Raw genomic sequence first — 21,656 nt, 5'->3', positions numbered from 1 at the left:
TACTACATGCGCTAAATATGTTACAAAGATCCAAACTAGAATGAAATGAAAAAAATCTTTGGATAAGTTCTAATTATATACAACATTTAACATTAACATTAACAATAATATACTACAACATTAAAACAAACCAAATAAAACCTGTTTAAGAAAATTAAGCTTATCTTAAGTTCACTCTCTTTTGACTTCATATGAAAAAGATTTTCCTTAAATGAGACAGTAGATGAAAAGAAGTTCTCTATTGACCCCATTTATCAAAATACTGTAGTCTTATATTCTGTCTCATTCCTTTGCTATTAGTTTTTTACACACACACACACGTACACACTTCCTTTTTTTTTTTTTTTTTTTTTTTTTTTTGCTAGAATAAAATGTTAGGATTATTTCATTGTTTTCACAAACATCTGTAATGAATATATAGAGTTTAGTAATGAAAAAACTACAAAGATAATTGATATATGATGTTTACCCTCAAGGAACTTACATTCTAGTTTTAAATTACTTTTAAATTACTATTCATGAAAATCTGTGTGTGTGTGTGTGTGTGTGTGTGTGTGTGTGTGTGTGTGTGCAGTGCATCTATACATACATACATACATATATATGTGTGTGTAAATGTCATTGTCGCTCAATTGTTTTTCAATTTTGTTTGACGCTTTATGATCCTATTTGGAGGCTTTAATTTCATTCTTCAGCTTATTTTTATAGATGAAGAACTGAGGGAAACGGGGTTAAGATACATGCCCAGAGACACCCCGCTAATAAATGTCTGAGACCAAACAAATTCAGAAAGATGACTCTTCCTGATTCCAAACCCATCTACCTTACCAGTATGTGTGGATACAGAGATTATTAAATATAAAAAAACAAAAACGACTATACAGAGTTATAAATATATGCACACAGACACATATTGTTTGTGCTAGCTTCTTAAAAATTCATGTTCAAACAGTGGAATCCAGTGTTTCACATAGGGTTTATTTAAAATACTTTCTAAGTACAAGTTTATATTAAAATATTACCTTCACCAATTAATTCCTTTGAAAATTTACTCTTGTTTCTCAAGGACCAAAGATCTCTCTATTCTCTGATAAGTTTTCTAAATTCACAAGTGTGAAAACTTCTCAAAAGTCAAAATAATTGAAACTTTCAGTGATTTTTTTTAATTTCTACTGTAATAGGTTAATAAATACTTTATGCTTGTTTGGGTTTGATATCATAATTTTAAAGTCAGATAGAAAATAACATGTTCAAAAGGGAAAAGGATAATTCAAAAAAGTTACCTGGAGCCAAGATTCTACAATCTAAATTAAAAAATCAGTGAATGTGACAAAAAAGTCAACAAAGTATAATAAGCTTCAAAGCTATGTTTCTACTTACTACATTTTGATCCTTCTTAATACTAGTTTTTTTTTTAAGTGTTTATACTATATCTTATTTTTAAAAGTCTATCAGCTTAGGACAAGCTACTTTCAGGATGTAATCCACAAATAATAAAAAAAAAAAAAAAACTAATCTAAATGGATAATTAGTTGTGCTTCAGGATGGGAAAATGAAGTTTAAAAACTTTTTTACAATATATATTTGTTTTGCTATTTATCTGCTGTATTTGTTAATATTAATCATTTGGGACTATAACAGATACCATTGGGCAGTTGAAAATTTAATGATGTTAAATAAACATGACAAATGAGATAACCAGATCCACTCATCTAACTTACAAGTTAGCTTTTGCATCTGTTGGGTAAAATTTATTTGTAAGTGATTTTTAGACTATCCACTCCATGCTTTTTTTTTTTTTTAAAGGAAAAACCTTTTTTGTTAAGTTTTGTAAAAGCCAAAATCTTCCATCATCTAGGTGTTCTGCTTCTTTCTCAAAAAGAGAAAAACCAAGACAAAGGAATTACAACAATTCCGACTCTCAAATTACTTATGAAAATTCATAAAAGTACACTACTAACATACTAGGTATAACTAAAGATGAAACTTTAGTACTGCAAACTTTTTTTATGATGCATACTATTTCATTTTTGTAAATCATTCTGTTATTCCTAACACTTATGCAGTGATATGAACATGGATAAAGCCTAATAAAAGGTGGTAGCATTTTAATTTAAATAGAATCTACTACATTTTCCTGAATTCTTGAATGAACTAAACATAGTTGTTATCAGTAATTGAATAGTTACCTTGACTTGCTCTTCAGTTGCTAAAAATCCATATTTATTTTTGCAGATCACAGCAATCAACATTTCTGTGAAAAAAATAGGAAATAATAAATTAAGATTAAATTATACAACTAAAAGTTACAATTTAATTTACATTTAAAGCAAACAATATTAATGGCAGAATGGTAAATATCTATTCATATCTCGGGAGATATTTTTAGTGATGCTTTTATTACAATAAAATTTGTGATGATAAAGATAAACTATATCTTTATATATGTATATATATAATTATATAGATATAGATAGATATGTATGCATGTATATATTCATACACATACACACAGAGACACAAACAGAAATTGTCTTCCAAAAGAATTTCATCATGGAAGACTACAAACATTTTTTTGTGACATATAAAAATATTTTATCCCTTTTAGAATGGTGTTCAGAATCAGTTTACAAGTCATTTTTCCTTTTAAACCCATGTTTATTCGCCTCAGTAGACTTCCATTATTTGGAGTAGCTTCAAAATTTCAACTCTGCCCTAAAGGACAAAGATGTATTTACTCGTGGGCATTCAAAAAAATGTGGCACAGAATGTGAAGAAGTTCCAAAGGAATAGCTTTAAAAACCATTTCTAACAATGGCCATGTTACTAAAACACATCTCTATCTTTCCAAAATGCTTACTTTAAATGAGACAATACTCAGTTGGATCCGTTTATTTACTCAAAAGATCTCAAGGTAACATTTCATATTGGAAAACTAAATGGATGAAAAATGCCAACTCTCCAGGCTATGACGTACTGTTAGCTGGCCAGTCTATTGTATTTGTATGTCAATGTATGTATTGAAGATAGACACAGCAGTAAAGAAAGGAGTTTATCCCACAGTTGAATGGGAGGAAAAGAATGGGCTAGATTGCTCATGGGGCAAGTTACAGTGTGTATAACAATCCCAGCCTGCTAAAGCCCAAGCTTTGCTTTTTTTTTTTTTTTTTTTGGTTTTGCTTTTAACACAAATGCACTCCAGTCAATGCTGCTGCACATTTGTGACTATTAGAACACAGCTATTTGGAGGAATGGAAATTGTATTCCATTGGACGGCAATTTTAAACACAATCCCAAATATCACTTCACCCTGTTTGTCTCAGTTCTTCATCTGTAAAATGAGCTGGAGAAGGAAATGGCAATCCACTTCAGTATCTTTGCCAAGAAAACCCCAAATGGGGCCATAAAAAGTCAAATGCAACTGAAAACAACTGAACAACAACATACTGGAAAATTAGGTGGCCATTTTGGAGGGCTAGAGCAAACATGCATGTTACACTAATAATCAAGAAATAAGAAATGATTTAGAACAAAAGTTTTACTTGTTCCTCTGGACAACCTGGTAAAACAAATGGATTCCTTTTCAGAATATTGTAATACATAAAATAAGTTTCATATGATAACAAAAATGATTAATTAAAATCATTAGCAAAAGATCTTTTAAAAGAAAAGAAAGTTCACAGTCCTTATATAAGAAACCCTCATCAAGAATAAGGTGTTCCTGATGCATTGTTGGTGGAGTTGTGAACGGATCCAACCATTCTGGAGAGTGGTTTGGAACTATACTCAAAAAGTTATCAAACTGTGTATACCCTTTGACCCAATAGTGTTACTACTGGGCTTATATCCCAAAGAGATATTAAAGAAGGAAAGGGACCCATATGCGCAAATTTTTTTTTTTTTTTTTTTTTTGTGGCAGCCCTTTTTGTAGTGGCCAGAAACTGGAAACGGAATGGATGCCCATCAGCTGGGGAATGGCTGAATAAATTGTGGTCTATGAATGTTATGGAATATTATTGTTCTGTAAGAAATGACCATCAGGATGATTTAAGAGAGGCCTGGAGAGACTTACAGGAACTGATGCTGAGGGAAATGAGCAGAACCAGGAGATCATTGTATACTTCAACAAGAAGATTACATGATGATCAATTCTGATGGATGTGGCTCTCTTCAACAATGAGAAGAACCAAATCAGTTCCAATTGATTTGTAATGAACAGAACCAGTTACACCCATAGAAAAAATGCTGGGAAATGAGTATGGACCACAACATAACATTTCCACTCTCTCTGTCATTGTTTGCCTGAATTTTTGTTTTTTTTCTTCTCAGGTTAATTTTACTCTCTTTCTAAATCTGATCTTTCTTGTGTCACAAGATAACTGTATAAATATGTATGCATATATTGTATTTAACATATACTTTAACATATTTAACGGGAATGATATCTGTCATCTAGGGAGGGGGTGGAGGGAAGGAGGGGAAAAGTTGAAACAGAAGTTTTTGCAAGGTCAGTGTTGAAAAATTACCCATGCATATGCTTTGTATATAAAAAGCTATAATAAAGAATAAGGTGTTCAACATATTACATGGACCATATATAGCAACTCTAGGGAAGATAGTACAAAGGATTTATTCAGGATATAAAAGAATAGATGATTTACAGTATGCACGGAGGAACATACAAGTCAATAGGATTGAAGATTGATCCAATAGAATTTCAAAATATAAGTCATATGAATTACATCATACTTTCATTTTCAGCATTTTATGTTTTATGTTATATGGCTTGATAGACTCATGTAGTTGATAGACTTCCACAAATCAAATGATAGTTGTTTAAAATATGAAATAATGCCACATTGATTTATTATGTTCATATAAATAATGACTTAAAATATCTTTTGGAAAAAGAAAATCTTAAGGAACATAGACATTTTTTGATTCATCAAAAATACCTGAACCACCTATTTGTGGACCACTTGTGAATTAAGTGAGTCACTGCCAAAGGCTTCTATCATAACGCAGGAATTTAAGGCTATTGAACTTCATTAGTTGGTTTGCTATAAGCATTTCAAAAGTGTTATCTTAAAAAAAAAAGACAACCGACCTCTACAACTTAGAAGTTTAAAAGTATAGTCTTAATAAGAAAAAGGAATAAATGGTCCTTAAGAGTTCTTCTAACAGGAATAGATGAAAAGAAATAGGGAAAAAAGGGAAAAGAGTAATCAAAAGATCTCAAAAGAAGTATCCACTAATGAAAGAAAAATGAACAAGCACTATCCCCAAAAAGCACAACTATAATGTGATTAATAAAGTTAGGGATTAAAAAATTCATAAGATAAGTCACTAAAAAGAAGAAGAAAAAAATAACTAACAATATCCCAAAGAATGAATCTAGCACAAAATATATAAAACTGGATAAAAGAGTCACTAAAATTAGAAAAGGAGGAGGATCTGGAATTAGTAAAGACATATCTAGCATTATAATGAGAATTCTATCATCTGTACGAAGATAACCAGGCAAATGAATAACAACATGGAGAAAGATGGAGAAAGCAATGGGAAATTTGGACAATGGCAATGAATCAATAGGACATAAATTTCTTAGACTGAAAGATCCATAAATTTGAGGCTAGCTATACCTATAAGTAGTGAAGAAAATGAGAACTGACAATAATTTAAGGGGTTCCAAAGGGCTTGGCTGAGCAAATATATCTCAGAATAAAAGTATCCTAGTGTCTAAAATCTCTATAATTAGAGTCACTCCTTGAGGGCCTTCTGGAGACATGCTTTTTAACTGAGCTCAGGAATTATGTTATCTGCAACAGACAGCACACAAGAAAGCCAACATGTGAACAGGGATTAATTTATCTCATTAAGTGAAAATCCATTGCCTATTCACAATTGAGAAAAGGGCCCTAAATTTATAGGTATCTAACAGATTAAAATAAAACCAACAAGTGCTAGAACTTATAAAGTGTTTTGTTTTTTTTAAGATTTTCATTGAGTTCTCATTTGGGTCTCTTAACAACTCTGTGAGATATGTCTATGAGTATAATTTCTATTATTTTATAGATAAGAACTGTAATATTGAAATTTTACAAGTGAAACTAAAGTTGAAAAAAAATAAACAACTTTTTCATAGTAACACAGATAGTAAATAATATAATGGGAATAGAAGAAAATGAAGGATGCTTCATGGGACCTACTATAAAAAGTTCTAGTCCTAATCAGGACAAACCTGGTCAACAACCTTATGAGTAATTAAAATTGTAGAGGGGGAATTTAGTTAACAATAACTTTCCTTACAATGAAATATTTTGAAAATGCAATTTTTATTCCTCCCTGCTTCTATTCCATGTCATATCATCAACTCCTTCTTGTTTAAATCATTTTTCATTGTTAATGCTATGTATCAATAAAATGATAAATCTATTGTTCCATCTCAAAAAATGAAGGAACAGAAATCCAAAGATCATAGTTTTACTTTGAATTCTATTCTAAATCCCACTTAAGTCACTTCAATAGAATGAAACTCATCAACAACATCGGCATATATGCACAACTGAGTGTCTCAAGAGCATCTTCATTATCTCTTGCTATATACTTCAGGGTACAAGATTTAATTTTATTGAACAGGGAAACTACAGAAAAAAATAACCATTCCTCATACTGATATCCTATCCTAATGTCAATTAGTATTCATTAAGTGACTACTAGACAAAAAGTCAAGTCATTGGTAGTTATTAAGTGCCTACTGTGTGTCATTCATTATATGTTAAATGCTGGGGATACAATTAAAGGGAAAAAAAAAACCCAGGCTCCTTACAGAAGATATAAAAGCAAATAGACTTATGGGGGGAAGAAAGTGTTCCATCTCCTATTAGAATTTATACCTAATATTTCCTTCTCTCACTGAAATGCTCTAAATAACTTATAAATAAAACGAATACAAGAAAGGAAGTTGAGTATAAACAAATTTCACTTTACAAAATCACCTTTACTAGAATTAGCAACCAAACAGACTTAAAATATGGGGGTGAGGAGAAATGACGTCTATAAGAATATTTGTTAAAAATCTTCCTTGCAGAATTCCTGAGTGTTCAGTAACTTATTTTTAAAACAAAACAAAACAAAACAAAACAAAAATCTCAAAGCAATTCAAGAGGGATACCATTGTGTTTATTTCCAATGGCTATTTTACCAAGATTTGACCACTGAGTAAGACATTGTACCAGAGAGATATCAACATCACCCTATCTGAAATAATTTGTGAATAGATGATTTTTGGAATATTGAGTAAACAAGTTGAGAAATATCAAAGATTAAAACTAAAAGAAAGCTTAGAAGACTTTAATTTCATAGGGCAATCTTTCTGGGTTAAAAATAAAATAATTTCTCATAGCTGTCTACTAGAGAGAGATTTCCTCAACCACTGTGCAACTTTACATAGAATTGTTACAACTGAGGTAGAAACATTCCATTTGACTTACTGTAATGAAAATAAGGCAGAAATGATATGTAAAGAACTTTTTCTATTCAATAGTCTATTATCCTATATAGTATTAAATACTTCAAGTGATTTGTAATTGCACTGTTCTTTTTAATTGATTTTTAAACACTTTAGAAAGTTTACACATAAAAAGTGTCAATATATTTCTAGTCAAAGAAATATGGTTTCAATGGTAAATCTTTTATAATTGGACATCAGTCCTTTACTTATTCAAATACAGAGGGCAAAGTAAGAAATCAGTGAAAAACAACTTACACACATAAGGCATACTTTTAAATATTATTTTGAAGAAATGTGTATGTTTTGATGCCAGAAAGATCTAGTCATAATGGTGATCAGCCTTTTTCTCTTGTCTTCAATAACCATAGTTCAAAACTTTCTGTAGACCTAAAGGTATAAGTAATACAATTTTTCAAATTTAAAGCTTCTACTCTCAAATTTATTCAGGACACCTTTCCAGAATCTGGTCAAAAATAGAATTTCCTCTTATAACAAAATGTTAATGTGAAAAATGATTTTAATCAGTTTAATCATGTCAGGTATTATGCCTTTCTAGGAATATAATATCGGGGCAGCTAGGTGGCACAGTGTATAGAGCACCAGCCTTGAATTCAGGAGGACCGGGGTTCGAATCTGGTCTCAGACACTAACACTTCCTAGCTTTGTGACCCTGGGCAAGTCACTTAACCCCAGCCTCAGGGGTGGAAAAGAAAAGGAATATAATATCTTATAATCATCAGTACATTTTTTTGGGTTTTTTTCTGCTTTTTTATAAAAGTTGTGTGTGTGTGTATGTATGTATGTATGTGTGTCCTAAATCCTATAGTAATAGTAATAATAATAATAACAAATATCTCATGCCCTCAAGGAGATTGCATTCTACTGAGAGAAATAAGTGCTGAGAAAGATATGGAAACATATACCAAATAAGCAAAAAGAAACTTGAGGGGTTGGGTAGGGAAATCATATAAATTACTGGGGAAAATCCAGCAATAACAGCAATTAGTAAAAGCCTTTTTTAGGAATCGACATTTGAGTTGGACAAGAGATTCAAAATAATGGAAATAAAATTAGAAGGAACAAGTCTACTAGTTTGACTATAATTTAGAGCTAAGGAAAATGAGTCAGAAAAGATAGACCAAAGCCCAATTATAAATATCCTTAAATGTCAGATAAAAGAATTTGTATTCTACCATAGATGCAAGTGGGAGTCACTGAAAAAACATCTTTGACTCTGTTCAGTATAGAAAGGGGGGTAGGATGAAAGGAACAGTCTGGGGTGGGCCATGGCTATAGAATGCTCTGTGTGCTCTTATTATGCTGGTATAATTTTATTTACATATTTGCTATTGTTGCTTTAGGGGAAAGTTCAGAGACTTGACAGAGAAGGAAAAGGAGGAAGGGTAAGGAGATATACTCAAATAACTATGACAGAGAAAAATAAAAGACAAAAAAATGATCATAAAAACAGACAATTCATTTTAATCTACCATTCATATTCAAATAACCATTGTTTCAAATTATAATGAACAGAATGTATTATATTACTGTGATTTATTTTCATGCCACGACTAAAAGGCACAATATTAAGTTGTCTGAAGCCGTATTGGATTAAGTATTCAATCCCGTTGTCACACTGCTGACTAATCATGGTACTACTACTACTCTACAAAGCCAATGATTATCATGATGGTTTTTATTTGCCTCAAAGAGTCATGATACAAGAGAGAAAAGTCATCACCATAATCATCAAAATCATTTCTTAAATATCTAGTTCTTCAAAGAATTACAGAAGTCAAGTTGAAGGATACAGTTCTGATCTCTGAGAGATAACAATAACTATTTAAATCACACCAAATAGAACTCCCAAATATACATTTATGCAGGTAGAAAATAAATATTATAATAATGTTGTTACGTATTTTTGTTCAGCCATTGGATAAAACATATGCATAGACCATCCCATGTTTATATGACCGAGATATTTTCCTTACAGATGATAATGCCATTCTACAGTAACATAAAAGATTTTAACTGGTTTCTAAGCCCCCCCATCTCTAATATTCTCCATCTCTAGAACTTCATTTAAAGGTAAAAAGCAGGTATATAAAATCATAGTGTACCTCTAGAGTAGAATTAGATTAGACAGAATTCTACTCCGCATATTACATGGAAATAGAGTTCAGTTTAACAGAAAAAATACTTTCTAATAAGGAAAATTATTCAAAAAAGGAACAGACCATTTCAGAGGTTGTGGACTCTGTATGGCTAAGAATCATGGAATATGCAATCTTCCTAAAGGGGTCAAATTAAGGGTGACTTAAAAAAGAACAAAGAGACACTTGGGGGATATGCAATACACAATCAACAAATAATTATAAAAGAAGAAATAGCAAAAATGATATCATCAGACCATATTACATTGGAAAAAGAAAACAAGAATTATTAAAGAATCACCGAGGGCCAAAGTACAGATACCACTGAATATATCAGATTATACATGTAAAATATTTTATAAACTTAAAGCCCTACAAAAATATAAAGCCAAGTATTGTGATACATGCCTGTAATCTCAATCCCTAGAGAGATAGAGGCTAGTGATAAGGGCTGAATTCTGGAATTACCCCCCAAAAGTTGGGCTAAATTCCATAGGACATATACAGCCTCAGGTTTAATATAGTAAGCCCTGAGGAAGAGAAGGGAAAGCAGATTAAACAAGTTAATTCACCTTTCTCAGTATCAAGTTTCTCATTTGTAAAATGGGAATATACTAGCATCCATGTCACAAGATTGTTGTGATAATCAAATGGGTAAACATGTTTATGGAAAGTACTTCACAAAAGTACGATAGAAATGCTAGTCATTATGATTATAGGCAAAATGTTTTGCAGATTTTAAAATTATCTAAATGCTAAACATCATTATAATATGTAAATGTTGATCCAAGACAATTCTAATAGACATGTGATGGAAAATGCCATCTCTATCCAGAGAATTATGGAATCTGAATGCAGACCAAAGCATACTATTTTTCACTTTTTGTTCATTTACTCTCTTTCTCATGATTTTCCATTTTGTCTTGATTTTTCTTTCACAATATAACTAATATGGAAACACATTTAAAATTATTGTGCTTGTATAACTTGCAATCTTGGGAAGGGATGAAGGAAGAAAGGGCAGGATTTGGAACTTAAAATCTTAAAAAAAATGAAAGTTGAAAACTATCTTTATATGTAATTGGGGAAAAATAAAATACTATTATAATAAAAAGTAAATATTTTGCAAATTTTAAAGTACAATCAAAATGCTAGCTATTGTTACTGAAAGTCGTATGTGATTAAAAAAATGAAAAAAAAACTCTTATCACTGAACAGACTTGCTATTTTCACCTTGCAAACACAAGAAGTTATATTTTCTGATTTGAATCCTCATTTCTATCCCTTCACTTAAATGCCTTAAGAGAAGGATTATGTTTAGACTACAACCTGGGGACTGTTTTTTTGTGCTGATTTATATTTTCCCGTGTTTCCTTCTCAACTCTGGGCCACTGCAGTGTGTGTGTGCTAGCTTTATGGAACAAAAGAAATTACTTTAACAGATGATGAAAATTTGCACAAACTCATATATATATATATATGTATATATATATATATATATATATATATATATATATATATATATATATATATATATATATATATATATATATATATTTGTGTATATACACAAATGCACACACACAGGGAATTGAATTACTAACACACTGATATACAGCTTTTGTTATCACATCTTTTAGTCATTTCTTTGTTGGGCAACCGAAGAATTCTATAGGGCAGGCCCTAGTCTCCATTAATTTTTTCTGGACTTAAGGAGCAGATTTCAGATAGTTCTCTAGGTACAAGCCATTGACTGAGGCAAAGCTACAATGTGAAACAGCAAAAGAGACATTTTAACTGGCAAATCTTTTCTTCAGGATTCTTGCATTTAAAAATCTTCTGCAACAAGCTTTTCAAAAAAAAGAAAAGAAAATCGTCAATCTAATATATTCTCCCTCCCCCATATCCTTCACTTTATCCTGTTGTGTGTTTTTTTTTCACACATCTGACTCATTCCTCATCCTCACACACCTGAGTTCAACATCACTTTTCACTCTAAGGATTTATTCTTGTCTACAGCAAAAATCTTGAATTAGAGAGAGAATTCATTATAGCCTGGAATAGCAGTAAACAATAATCAAGCAAAGAGAGACAAATGTTATTTTTATTCTATATAGTTCTCATTCCTGTGACACAGACAAAATGTGCTTTGCTTCTCAATAAAGGTATCATATTCCTTAAAAGAAATAACGTTGACTTGGGAGTCCTGAGACCTAGACCACTAACTAGCTATATAACTTAGACTGGATCATTTAATTCTCAGTAGAATTGGTCTTCTTCACTTGCTAGACTCAAACTTTCTGGCAATCTCATCTACTCTAAAGATTTATCATCTCTATGCAGATCACTAACCTTCTAAGAGTTAAGTGCTATATTCCTAACTTCAGGCTGGACATCTTCATTTTATTCCCATTTCCCAACTGACTTTCACTTTCTTCCAATAAGTCATATCTCCTAACTTCCCCTCTATTTCCATCCTTGAGTCACTCAGACTCAAAGCTTCAAATAACATTTAAATCTTACTTCTGACTTAACCAAATGGTATTGTAGGACTAGGAAGTTCATGTTTTAAAATGTCAAGAATACTTGGATTACAAAATACCCTAAAACACTTCGATATCAAAGACTTCACACACACACACACACACACACACACACACACACACACACACACACACTTTCAAAGGAAAAAAATCATGTCAAAAAGGAAAGACAATCAGGTTACTAAGGTGAGACTTCTGAACCATTTCCCTTTTAATCTAAGCTTCCCTTTATAAAATATTGCATACACATGTAATGTAGTTTTAAGCTTTAATAGTTTACAACTTTCTAACAGTCTAAAATTTGCTTTAAATAATTATAGCTTAAAATTGTATTATGATTTTCAGTTCCAATAGAGCAGTAATAAACTGAACCAGTTATGCCCAGTGAAAGAACTCTGGGAGATGATTATGAACCACTACATAGAATTCCCAATCCCTCTATTTCTGTCCGCCTGCATTTTTTTATTTCCTTCACATGCTAATTGTACACTATTTCAAAGTCCGATTCTTTTTGTACAGCAAAACAACTGTTTGGACATGCATACATATATTGTATTTAATTTATACTTTAACATATTTAACTTGTATTGGTCAACCTGCCTTCTGGGGGGAGGGGAAAGGAGGGAAAGAATTGGAGCAAAAGTTTTGGCAATTGTCAGTGCTGTAAAATTGCCCATGCATATACTTGTAAATAAAAAGCTATAATAATAATAAAAAGAATAAAATTGTATTATGATTTTAATATGAAGCAGTGAGGGGATGTGAAGGAACCAAACAAATCTTTTCTTAAGGAATCAAACTAATGCTAAAGTAACTTTTGGATGGATTTGCCCAAAAAAGATGATGGAAGGAATAAAAAGGAAAGGAGAGAGAAGGAGTTCTAATCACAGAGACATAGATTCCATCATCAAAAAAGGAATTTAACATTGCATATTCCTAACAACACCTCCAACGACTGACTTACAATCTAGACAAAATCAATAGAACTCCCACAGCAATTAATCTCAAAGTATAACTCCAATACTTATGATCTAGGTGTTTATGGCATAATCACTAGATTCTCTCAGGCTTATTTTCATAACCAATAAAGTGGGAATTTTTGAATTATATTTAATAGGATTGTTGTGATCCAAGTGCAAAATGAACTTTAAAAAACTATATGCTATTAGTTATTGTTTATATTTATATAAAATAGTATGTAGAGCGTTATAAACTGGATATGACATGTTCTGGTTCTGTGATCCTAACCAAGTCACTATAACTCTCAAAAAACAAGTCAACTTGCAGAAATACTATAATTCAAGGGTCATGGTTCTTTCAGAATAATGTTTTAAATATAAAATACAAAAGATTACAAAGGAAACCAGTTATATTGCAACAGAGTAATAAATTCACTATGGTGGATTTTAGCAGTATGTATGTTTAAAAAATCAGTACATAATATATGCTTTCTGAAAGGCAATGCCAATCAGTTTTCCATGATATAATTAATCATACTTTATAGTTAACTTAGAAACATAAACATGTTTAATACACTCCTGATCACTTATGACTATGTATACTTATTTCTCTTTAAAAACACAAAAAATAAAATGAAAAGAAAGACACAATAATATTAATCACGTTACTACTAAGGCCCAATTGGTTAATTTGAAAAATGGAAATTTAATATGCACAGAAAAGTGCTCTGAAAAAAATAAAAGGTTTGATATCACTGAATTTAAAAAAGACTTAAATAGATACACTATGTCCAAAGTATAACTGCAACTTCTAGATCTGCATAGAAACCATATTAATTATAAGTTTTCTTTTAACATTTGTGCAAAGGCCACTTCCTCCCCCCCTTTAATTGCTTCATTCTTAAATGTTCATAAGGGACTATCATCCCTCTAGTAAAGACACTGCAATGCTGTCTTTCCTCATTAAAATAAATTCTCCTGGAACCCAGTCATTATATTAAAGTTGAGTTTGGAATTTAGCCTAGCAGAATGCATAGGATCAGCCTAAATATTATCTAGGGAAATAATGAAGTTTAATGAATTTTTTATCAAAGTGAAATCAGTACAATTAAAAAAAAATAGAAATGTATTAGCTCTCCCCAAACAGTACTTACACATCAAGTAGCTATCTGACAGGAAATGATTTGAAATAATCCAGCAATGTGAGAACTTTGGAAAATTCCTAGACCTGAGTGTAAACATTAAGAAACAAGCTTATATTGATGACACAGTATTGATATCAAATGTCAAAGAAAACATATCTTATTTTTACATTCCTCCCTGAAAAACAATTTTGAGTTTGCCAAATAAGTTAGCTAAGCAAATTTCAGTAGTTGTAAAATAACGGACTATCATTGATGCAAATTTTATCATAATTGCTTAAAGCCTGAAAGTTATACACATATGTTTTCAAGTACAAAGGAGACCCATATTAGGATGTTCAAATATTTAAATTAGCAAGTTCATTAAAAGGGAATTTAAGCAGAGGGGTTTCTGGATACATTGTAGGCCAGGACTTGAAAGGGAGAAGTGTTCTATCGAGGTCTCCAGAAGATAAGGATGTCACAAGTCCCAGTTTTGGAAAAGACAAGAGAATATCAGTTTAAAACCATAATAACAAAAGTAAGACACATAGGCCCTGGGTAATCCAGCTAACCATGCATCTAGTCTTAATGTCCTTATTTCTCACTCCTACTATAAGGTTTTATGCTAGAATATTTCTACCTTGTGAAATATAATTACCCTTTTTCTCACCATCCAATTTGTCAATCACCTAAATTAATCACTCTAACATAGTCATTTAGAATAAATGTGTAAAGCAGCAGGATGGGTAGCTGCTCAGCACAGTGAATAGAATATCAGGGGGTCCAGGGTCAGGGAACATCCAAATTCAAATTCAACCTCCAATATTTTAATAGTCATATGATCCTGGGCAAGTCACTTAACCCTTCTTGCCTCAGTTTTCTCATCTATAAAATAAACTGAAGAAGGAAATGACAAACTACTCCAGTGTCTCTACCAAGAAAACCCCAAATGATGTTATGAAGAGTCAGACATAATTAAACAACAGGAAGACAGATAGGTTAGAAAGAGCACTTACATCCAAATTTTAATGCCACTTTTTTTTTCTGTCTGATCTTGGTTAATTTATTGCCTTTATTGTCACTTCTTAAATAAAGGGAAATTAAAATAAAGGGAATTAGACACATGTATATGAGGTCCCTTCAAAACTTAGATCTATGACATTCCCCCCCCCAACCAAAATATCCAACTGTACTTTTAGATGTATCTTAAATCATATTCTATAAGGAGTCACTTAAATGTTTTGATTGATTATAGACCCCTTACTTAAGTCACATTGGATTGATCATTTTACAACTTAATAATTATTAATTAATAAATTAATAAGACAAAAACTCTGACCCATCATTTATTTGAAGATAATTCCTTTAGAATACGTGAAAATTAGAAAGCAAAAAATTAAAATAAAAAGACAACAAAAGCAAAGAAACAAACCAAGAACCCAAACAATGACTACTTTGAGCAGTCATGAGATGTCAGAGAGTATTTGAACTTAAGTTCACATATACTATTTGCAGAAAATTCCTCTTAGCCCCTCATGCAGAAACCAATAGAATGTAACTATCTTGATGACATTAGGACTGCACAATACCTGTCACCTAATAACCACTTAATAAATATCTGCTGAACCAATTAGTTTCTTTTGACTTTATAAATGGAACAAATAAGCTTCACTTTCTGGCTTCTAAGTCTAAAGTAGACAAAAATCAGAGAATTATACATGTGATAGAAATAGAGGCAGAAATGTTAATAAACTATAAGTGATAATTGACAAAAAAAGAACCATAACAGAAAACAACCATGAAACATTCCATATAAGAATTCTATGAGCTTAAGTAATCCTAAAGGGTTTTAGCATAAGGGCAAACAAATCCTACATACCTCAAAAGTTTGTAAGTTTATGAGGGTAATAGTACACACAGTATAATACCTGAGGTTCATAAGCTACTTGAATGTGTTTGTGGGTATGTGTGTTTACATGCTTATATAAACAGTATAATAAGAGATGTTGATAAGCCACCTGGATCAATCGAAAATAATTTAAATGATGTTTACTATTTTTTGTCAAAACCAAGTAATTTATCTGTAAAATATTTCTATCAAAAATTTAAAAATATAAGATAGGTTGGACGCTTAGAGTTGGTACCTTCATTTTCCTAAAATAATCACTTGTGCAGAATACCTAATTCATTCCTCTCTAAACAAAGAAAATATGAACAGAAAAAGCAAGATGAGGCTAGGAAAGAAATATGCAGTCTCTTTTGGGCTTTGGATCCAGAGAACTACAATTGCTTTATAAATTGCACATTATTTTCATAATATACCTGTAGCTAAGTGACCTCAATTTCTACTCCTACTTTGCAGCTGTGTTTATTGAAAGTTTACCTTAAAAAAAGATATATATGATAATAGGAAAGATACATATGCAACTGAGTTTGCACAATGGAACAGTCCTGTGGGAAACGATTTAAATAAAATTTTAAGTGCACTAAGGAAGCTCAGTATTTAAAGGAACTATGGGGTGCAGGCTTTTGTAGAAAAAGAGCTGCAAATGTTTGTTTTGTGAGCTCAGGTTAGCATATGCCTCAAATGCTTTGCATGTACCTTAAGCTCACTAGGGAAAAATGGGCCAATCTGGGGCAAAAATATTCTAAGGAGAATGTTTTCTGATTAATGTAAAAATTATCATAATGTAATAAGGAAAGCTTCTTTTGATGAATTTACTATTCAAAGTTAAATTGTAATAGAATAAATTAAAAACTAATTTTTGTGACATTTAATAGGATAAGAACTGGATTTGTGATTTTACTAGTATAAGAACTCCCAGGAGTTCCTTCTACCATATAAGTATGCACTTTGACTACTATTTATAGTCATTCAATCAACTAGCATTTAGCTAGGTACCAAACATTGGGATGAGTGCTAAGTATATAAAGAAAGGCAAAACAAGAAAGAGAAAAAGAAAAATAGTTCCTGCTCTCAAGGAACTCAGTCTAATGGGGAAGAAAAGAGATAGATAGACAGATGGACGGATAGATGGATGGATGGATGGATAAATGAATGGACTAGATTAAAATACATCACAACTATATGCAAAGATTTACAATTATTTGCAAACTATATAAATGACAAATTTTGGTTTTTTCAAAGGGAAGACATTAAGTTTAAAGACTGAGAAAGGTTCACCTCAAAAAGTATAATTTAGCCAAGATCTAAGAATGACTAAGAAGTTAGGTGAAAAGGAAACATGGGGAACAGCCAATGAATGTGCCTGAAGTAGAAATGTATAACTTTCATGTACAAGTTTCAAAAAGGCTGGATTGTGAATGAAAGCTCAAAAGTTTGGGAGAGACTTGGAAGTAAAGGGTTTTGGAAGCCATACAGGAGATTTGCCTAGACCTCTCATTATCCCTCAGCCATTAACTTTATCTCCCATTACCCCTACACACACACATGGTCATTTTTTGATTCTATATACATTTCCTCAACTTAATATGAATCTACCTTCCTCTCTAACTTATCCCTTTTTTCCCCCTTCATGATCCAGAACAGTTCACTCTCTTTGGAAGACCTTTTATCTTCTGGGCCAAACTAATCTTTGAATTTCAATTATTCTTTCATCCATTACCACACTTTAGTATTTCCTTCCCTGCTCCTTGGAAACACCAAAAAAAAGCACTTAAAATGATCAGCCTTAAAGATGTGGAAGGAGCCCATTCAGAGAGTCAATATAATTGTTTTGTAGATAATGGAACTGAGTATCAGAATCATCCAATTGTTTACTGGTAGGGACAGGACTGGAGCACACTTCTCCTAAATGCAAAAACATAATTATTTTTTTTTGTACCACTACATAATAAGAGAGAAGATTGGCCTGGAGGTGAAGAAATCTGTATCCTGGTTTCAATTTGGCATAAATTTATTTATCCTTTGAAAGTCTAAGGCTTTATGGATATTGCTGTTCTTTATCCATAAAACTGAATTAAATGATTTGAAAATCCTATTTCACTTTGGAGATTCCTGGAACCCTTCATATGACCTAAAAATACATAGCACGGCTTTGGGCATAATAAAAATAGTTATTTATCGTGCTGTACTTTGGAGGAGCAAGATGAGTAGATACAATATTGAACTTGGTAACTCAGAATGGACCCAAATTCAAAATCTGCTTTAGACACTGAATTGCTATATAATCTGGAGCATGTGATTTAACATGTGCCAAAGTCATCTCTCTCATCTTTAAAATGAAGATAATAACAATAAGACCTAATTTACAGGATTGTTGTGAGACTTAATTGAAACTACATATAAAATACTTTGCAAACCTTGGAATGCTATAAAAATTGTAGGTACTAATTAAATAAATGCACAAAGAGTGTTCATCTCTCAATTATCTATCATCTTCATAGAGGAAGAAGGAAGAATGGTCTAGATAGTTTATTATTAAACACTTTAAATAGCCCTTTATGACATTTTATTTGTCTTTCTTTCTTCCTCTCAAACATATATTAAACATTTCCTGAACAGGTGATAGGAAAGGGAAGTTGTTTCATTGCTATATTGAGCTTCTGATTAAAAACAACACTATAGAATTAGGCCCAATTCCTTCCTTCTTTCCTTCACATCAAAGGCACAGAAATAAATATTTCTCTTCCTACTCTGAAAAAAGGCAACACTCTGATGAGATCAGAGATATAAAATGACTCTGTTGAGCTAAATGGGAGTGGAGGAGGGTACATGGCTGGAACCACTACAGCTGGGCGCACAGTATGGGCACTCTTCATTAATCTAATACATCTTCCTCTAACTTCTTGAAGACACAGTCTTGACATAACTACCCGTCAAAGATTACTGATTCATGGGAAGAGCAGTTGTGGGTGAGCCTTGGTACCTAGAATTGTATACAGCCAAAGCTACAGCATCCAGAAAAATCACACCCGCTTCTTCAGGTCCCTCATTCATTTTATCAGCACAAGGTGTTAGTTCTAACCGAGAAATCAAAGGTAAAATCTACTTAAGGGAAAATAGTAACAGCAAGAAAAAAGAAATAAAACCAACTCACTGCTTCTGGCCAATGGGGGAAGACTGGGAAATGATGCATTTTGATAGCCAAGATCCAGTACAGACATGACTGATTAATGATTAGTGTGGCCTTGTAACATTTCTGCAGTATTCAGCAGCCTGCTTCCCTAACCCTAAGAAAATTTGGGAGACAGTCAATAAGATTCCACTTATCTATGTTTTCTTTCTTGAAAATAAAAAAGCAAACAAACTTGTAATGTCTCCACAATCACCCTTCAAAGTCGTTTTTGACTCATATTAAAAAGCTGATTAAAGGCTCTTTAAACATATGTTCTATAAGTGACATAAACTATTATGTTTGCCAGAATCCTTTTGCAGAAGAATTCTGCATATTCTTACATTTGCACCTTAGATTCTTCACTTAGACTACAGTCTTTTCTTATGCAGATTTAAAAAATTTCCAAGACAAAAATGTTGAACTAACCTCCTCCTGTGCTCACTCACACTCTGTGTGTGTCTGTGTTTGTCTGTCTCTCCTCCCTATTGAACTGATTGGAGAACAAATAAGTTATTGAAGACTTTCTTTTTCATACCTTTGAAATTTCTCAACTAAAATATTTCTCTCTATTCCTTGTGAGGCTACATTCTGAAAACACAATTCAAATTTTTAAAAAATCTAATATATCAGACTTTCCTACTTTTGTGGAGTATGAAAACCTAGCTCCTAATGAAGTATTCCCAGGGCTTAAATACTAGTGTGCCAGACCAGATTTTCTCTCCCCAAAACATTTCATCCTTATAGTAATTTTTAAAAAAAGAAATAAAAAGAAATCAATCAACAGATTCTACCTCAAATTTCAAAAGCTCCTGAAAAGTCATCTCTCTCAAAGTTCTTTCAAGAAGTTTCAATTATAAAAAAAGATCACATTAAAGATATCTCATTTGCTCCTCAAATAAACCCTCTGAAAGAAGTTATGAAACTTAATATTTCCATTTGACAAATAAGAAAACTGAGAGTCAAAGTAATTTTCCTATGCTCATACCAGTCTGTAAATGACAGAGCCTGTATCTGAAGACTGCCTTAAGGAGACTTTCTACTAAATCACAGGGCCTGACTATAAAAATAGTACTTAAGAATCAGGGCTTTGGCCTGAGGTTACATGCAAATAGGTTTAAAGGTTTGTGCTGGTATTTCATTTGAAATACTATTAACTTTCGTTATGTAAAATATGCAATCTGTACATTGAAGCTTATACAATGAGTTATTTTTAAATGATGCTTTGAGAATTTCATGACTACATTTTATGATTTTGATTTTTCTATATATTATTCTTGTTTATTGGCCAATATTCAATTTACTCCTATTCTAAAGAGAATTCTTAATTTAGACATATATATAATCCGTCTATATATAAATATAACATTAATTTTATTAGTTAATATGTTTTTAAACAAAACTGGAAGATTAAATTTTTGTGCTACCCGAATTTTTCTTTGATGGCAAATTTTCCCCATCTCAAAATTCTTTCTCAGTAAATGATCTAGAGAATTGTAAGACTTTAAAATTTACAAATAGCTTCTCACATCCATTTTGTTGCCAACACTTGTAGATATACTCTTTGTAATATCTCTCAGATATGCCCCCTTTTGTTCTCTATGCTGCTATCACCCAGTTAAAAGCTCTTCTCAAGTATGGACTTTATATGAGGTAGCTGGTCTCAATGCTCCACACTCCAGTCCACTCTCCATTCAAGTACCATAGTGATTTTTCTAAAGTATTTTTCTGGCTATTATTATATTATTGTTATTTATACTTATAATATAAGTATATCTTAAATATATTGAGTAAATATATATGAACTAATTCCACTTATTCCCTATCACCAATGGGAGCAAATATAAAAACCTCAATTTGATATTGAAAACCCTTCACAACCAATTTCTCTCCTATCCTTCTTTGCTTGTTGCCTTTCTCAATAGTTAGTGAATTCTTCATGAACAAGGACTGTCTTCCTTTTCTTTATATCCTCAGCACTTAGCGCAGTACCTGACAAAAATAAATGCTTATTGACTAATCTAATTTTCAGCAACACTGTTTGGCAAGTTCTATAACTATTATTCCTATTTTTATAGATGAGGAAATTGGGGTTTAGAAATGCTCAATGACTTGCCCATGATTGTAGAGTTAATCATGACTTAGACTTCTAATTTGAATTCCCATTTTCCTGACTTCAAAACCACTACTCCGTCTATCTATTGTTTGATACCAGATACCATCTCTTGTCACTAAGTTTACTTTTTTTCCTTATATGGGAAACTTAAGAAACACAAAATATTTAAA

At 31.8% G+C, this 21,656-nt stretch overlaps 1 protein-coding gene across 18 annotated transcripts in view; it reads right to left on the bottom strand.

Moving 5' to 3' along the window:
• Positions 1-21,656, bottom strand: part of ADGRL3 (adhesion G protein-coupled receptor L3) — a 1,041,133-nt gene that overhangs the window by 826,664 nt on the left and 192,813 nt on the right. For all 18 annotated transcript variants that reach the window (XM_074272799.1, XM_074272781.1, XM_074272789.1 and 15 more), the window contains exon 2: positions 2,190-2,254. The gene's annotated coding sequence lies outside the window, so the exon portion shown is untranslated. The remainder of the gene's footprint in view (positions 1-2,189; positions 2,255-21,656) is intronic.

Source organism: Sminthopsis crassicaudata, chromosome 6, assembly GCF_048593235.1.
Source record: "Sminthopsis crassicaudata isolate SCR6 chromosome 6, ASM4859323v1, whole genome shotgun sequence".
NCBI classification, from domain to species: Eukaryota; Metazoa; Chordata; class Mammalia; order Dasyuromorphia; family Dasyuridae; genus Sminthopsis; species Sminthopsis crassicaudata.
Note: the sequence above shows the minus strand (reverse complement) of the source record. Positions and strands in the feature narration are given on the sequence as shown.